This window comes from Arachis stenosperma, chromosome 2, assembly GCF_014773155.1.
Source record: "Arachis stenosperma cultivar V10309 chromosome 2, arast.V10309.gnm1.PFL2, whole genome shotgun sequence".
Lineage (NCBI taxonomy): Eukaryota > Viridiplantae > Streptophyta > Magnoliopsida > Fabales > Fabaceae > Arachis > Arachis stenosperma.
In genome coordinates, this window is record NC_080378.1 from 27,580,826 (window position 1) to 27,585,816 (window position 4,991).

The 4,991-nt window shown below is 40.3% G+C and overlaps 1 non-coding gene across 1 annotated transcript; it reads left to right on the top strand.

Annotated features, from left to right (window-relative positions):
• Positions 1 to 2,716: 2,716 nt before the first annotated feature.
• LOC130964070 (small nucleolar RNA R71) lies at positions 2,717 to 2,823 on the top strand. Its single transcript, XR_009080181.1, has one exon. It is a non-coding gene; the product is annotated as a small nucleolar RNA R71 (small nucleolar RNA).
• The last annotated feature ends 2,168 nt before the right edge of the window (positions 2,824 to 4,991 follow it).

Below are 4,991 nucleotides of genomic sequence, written 5' to 3' on the forward strand. Positions count from 1 at the left end.
CTTTAATAAACCTTCTATAAAAACCAGCATGTCCCAGAAAGCTCCTAATTGCCTTGACGTCACATGGTGGAGGTAATATTTTTCAATTAGCTCCACCTTAGCTCTGTCTACCTCAATGCCTTGGTTAGAGACTTTATGGCCAAGGACTATTCCATCTGTCACCATGAAGTGACATTTTTCCCAATTCAAGACTAAGTTGGTCTCTTGACATCTTTTTAATACCAAGGCAAGATGGTTTATGCAATTAGGAAAGGAATCTTCGAATACTGAGAAGTCATCCATGAAAACTTCAATGAACTTCTCTATCATATCTGAGAAAATAGAATGCATTCAGCGTTGAAAGGTTGCAGGTGCATTACATAGCCCAAATGGCATGCGCCTATAGGCAAACACTCCATAGGGGTAGGTGAATGATGTTTTCTCTTGGTCTCTTGCATCAACTACTATTTGGTTATATCCTGAATAACCATCTAAAAAACAATAGTACGCATGTCCTACAAGTCTTTCCAGCATCTGATCCATGAAAGGGAGTGGAAAATGATCTTTCCTTGTGGCTTCATTGTGCTTTCTGTACTCAATACACATCCTCCATCCTGTGATGGTTCTTGTAGGGATTAGCTCATTTCTTTCGTTGGGCACCACAGTGATTCCTCCTTTCTTGGGAACCACTTGAACTGAGCTGACCCATGGGCTATCTGATATTGGATAGATTACTCCTCCCTGCCACAACTTCATGACTTCTTTCCGTACTACTTCCTTCATAGCTGGATTTAACCTTCTTTGGGGCTGAATAGAAGGTTTGGCATCCTCCTCCAAAAGTATCTTATGCATGCATATGGCTGAGCTGATTCCCTTCAAGTCAGCAAGTGTCCATCCAATGGCATCCTTATATTTTTGTAAGACTTGAAGCAACCTTTCCTCTTGTTCTTGGCTGAGGGCTGAGTTTATGATCACTGGATAACTTCTATTTTCTCCCAAGTATGCGTACTTGAGAGTGGGTGGCAGTGTCTTCAGCTCAAGTTTGGGTACTTCTTTTCTTTCATCCTTTTCTTCTAGTGTGCCTTGAACATGCATTTCAGCGGCTGCAGCCTCTTCGCTTGATGTTAATTCTTCTTTTGTTAATGCTTCAAGTTCTTCTTCAAGAGTTTCTTGCACCAAAGCCTCCACCGAATCCAACCTCATACATTCTCCCAATGAGTTGTGTGGGTAACTCATGGCCTTAAACATATTGAATGTCATTTTCTTCTCATGTAATATAAGGACAAGTTCACCCTTTTGGACATCAATAATGGCTCCGGCAGTGGCCAAGAATGGCCTTCCCAGGATGATGAAAGTCTTATCTCCTTCCTCCATGTCTAATACTACGAAATCTGTTGGAAAGATGAAGTCTCCCACCTTCACCAACAAGTCTTTTACTATTCCATGGGGAAACTTGAATGATCTGTTTGCTAGTTGCAGGGCCATTCTTGTTGGTTTGGCTTCCTCTATCTTCATTTTTTTCATCATTGCTAAGGACATTAGATTTATGCTGGCTCCTAGATCACACAGAGCCTTTTCCACTGTGATTTCTCCTATGATACAAGGGATTTAGAAGCTCCCAAGATCCTTCAATTTCTGGGGTAATTTGTGTTGGATGATGGCACTTCATTCTTCAGTGAATACCACAGTCTCATTGTTCTTCCAGCTTCTCTTCTTGGTCATCATATATTTCACAAGAACTTGGCGTAGAGTGGCATTTGCTCTATTGCTTCAGCAAAGGGTATGTTTATTTGTAGTTTCTTGAAGATTTCCAAGAATCTTGAGAATTGGTTATCCTCTCCTCTCTTTTTTAATTGCAGCTGCTGGGGGTATGGAGCTTTTGAAAGGCATGGTTTGAGCGCTTCTCCTTCTTAGTGTGACTTAGGGATGGAGATTCGAGCTCCCTCTTGTCCCTTGTCTTCTTCATCCAAATTCTTCTCTAGTGGTTTCTTGTGGATCTCCTTCAATCTGTGTTTCAAGTTTCTTGATGGCAACATCTTGGTTCTGCATGTTAGATTGCACTTCTTCCCGGAAAGCTTTACTATCTTGAATTTCTCTACATAGATCTTCAAGTAGAGCCTCAATCTTTGAAAGTCTATTCTCTGTTAGTGATGGTGGGTTGAGATTAGGTGGTTGAGAAGGGAGGCTAGGTGGTTGTTGATAGGGTCTCTGTGAGGTATGTTGGTGAGTTACATTGTTGTTGGAGTTGAGGTTGTGACATCTCTGGTCTTGACCTTGATCTTGTTGATTTTCCCAACCAAAGTTGGGGTGATTTCTCCATCCAGAGTTGTAGGTTTTGGAGTATAGGTCATTGATTTGTCTAGGTGAGTTTCCAACATAGTTGACTTGTTCCCAGTCACCTTCTTCTCCTGTATTCACTCCTTCTTGAGTTGGTGATGAAGTGATGACTGCTGCAACTTAGTTTTCTTTCACCTTCTTGGTGAGATCTGCTAGCTGCTTGGTGATCATCTTATTTTGAGCTAGCAATGCATCCATGTGGTTCAGCTCCATTACTCCTCGAGTGTTACTACTTTCATAGGCATAGAAGTAGTCATTCTCAGCTACTGTTTCAATGACATCAATGGCTTCTTCAATGGTTTTCTTCTTGTTTAGAGAGCCCCCTGATGAATGATCTACAGCCTTCTTTGACTCATAGGAAAGACCTTCATAGAAAATATGAAGTTGAACCCATTCATTGAATATATCTGGTGGGCATCTTCTTGTTAAGTCCTTCAACCTCTCCCATGCCTCATAGAGAGTCTCACCATCTTGTTGCCTGAAAGTCTGCACCTCAGCTCTCAGCCTGTTAATACTTTGAGGAGGGTAGAATCTTGCCAAAAATTTGTTCCCACATCTTCCCAATTTGTCAAGCTCTCCTTTGGAAAGGATTCGAGCCACTTGGATACCTTGTCCCTAAGTGAAAAAGGGAACAACAGCAGCCTATAGACATCCGGGTGGACTCCATTAGACTTCACAGTGTCACAAATTCTCAGGAAGGTGGTTAGATGTTGATTGGGGTCTTCTTGAGCACTTTCTCCAAATGAGCAGTTGTTCTGAACAAGGGTGATGAGCTGGGGATTTAGTTCAAAGTTGTTGGCATGTATGGTGGGCTTCTGGATGCTACTTCCACAGTTTCCTAGATTTGGATTGATGTAGGAGCCTAGAACTATCCTTTCTTGCCCAGCATGATTTGCAGAGCCTTCTCTAGCATGGTTGTGAGCTTCTTCTTCATGATTGTTTTCCAAGTTCTCTTCCATGTTGGGTTCAAAGTACTCTTCCTCTTCCTCAGCACCAACAACTCCTTTCCCTCTTGCTTCCCTCCTTAATCTCCAAAGGGCTCTCTCAGGTTCTGAATCAAAGGAAGTTGAGGTCTGACGTTGGGATTTTTGCTAGTAAAGAATTTTATAAAAATAGTCGCGTTGTAGATATAGATTCTAAACCAATAGAAATCCCTTCGTGCAAACATTTTGGTTGTCACAAGTAACAAACCCCTAAATAAATTGATAACTGAAGTATTTAAACCTCGGGTCGTCTTCTCAAGGAATTACAGGGAGGTATGTTCTTATTATTGGTTATGAGTTTTGTAAATCGGGGGTTTTGAGAATGAGGAGCAAATATGATAAATGACAAGTAAACTAAATAAATGACTGTAAAATAAACTCTTGGCAAGGTATGAGAACTAGAAGTCCTATCCTAGTTATCCTTATCAATTGTGATGAGAATTGGATTTTTCTCCCACTTTGTTAACCTCTAACTATGAAGGTAAGTCAAGTGAATGAATTAATTCGAATCCTCAAGTCCCAGTCTTTCCTTGGGAAAAGCTAGAGTTATTGGATCTCGAATTAATTCTTGAAGAATTCCAATTTTCGGTCAACAATGAGTTTGACAACTCAAGAGTTACCAATTAATCGACCAGAGCCAAAAGGTTGAAAATCTAAATTAAAATCATTTATCTAAAAACATCTCAATAATGTATAATCCTAACATGAAAAGTTCATAAGCCAATTGGGCAACATAAATCAAATACAAATGAAAGTATCAAAGTAAATAAAAGTAGAAGGGAAACATGAATTATTGAACCTGATGAAGAGTTGAAATAAATCCTAATTTCTAAAAATCCTAATTTCCAAATCCTAAGAGAGAGGGGAGAGCTTAAAACTAAAATTATGAATTATCAGAGCATCATTATGAATGGATGCATTCCCCCACTTTATAGCCTCTAATATGTGTGTTCTGGGCTGAAAACTGGGTCAGAAACAGCCCAGAAATCACTCCCAGTGCTTTCTGGTCCGTACAGGTCGCAAAAGAGTGACGCAGAGGCATCATCCACGCGTTAGCGTGGGTTGTGTTTCTGCCAGGTCACGCGGCCGCGTGATCTACGCTTTCGCGTCGCCTGGTGTCGAAACAGCTATAGCAAATTATATATCGTTGCGAAGCCCCAGATGTTAGCTTTCCAACGCAACTAAAACCATCTCATTTGGACCTCTGTAGCTCAAGTTATGGTCGTTTGAGTGCGAAGAGGTCAGACTGGACAGCTTAGCAATTTCTTCAACTTCTTGTATTCCTTCCACTTTTGCATGCTTCCTTTCCATCCTCTGAGCCATTCATGCCCTGTAATCCCTGAAATCACTTAACACACATATCACGGCATCTAATGGTAATAAAAGAGGATTAATATTAACAAATATAAGACCAAAGAAGCATGTTTTCAATCATAGCACAAAATCCGGAAAGAAAACGTAAACTCATGCAAATAGTATGAATAAATGGGTAAAGAGTTGATAAAAACCACTCAATTGAGCATAAGATAAACCATAAAATAGTGGTTTATGAACCTCCCCACACTTAAACAATAACATGTCCTCATGCTAAGCTCAAGAGAAACTATAAAGAGCTGAAGAGGAATGATAGAATGTATCAGATGCAACCTATGAATGCAACTAAATGCAAAATGTTTCTACCTACTTGGTTAA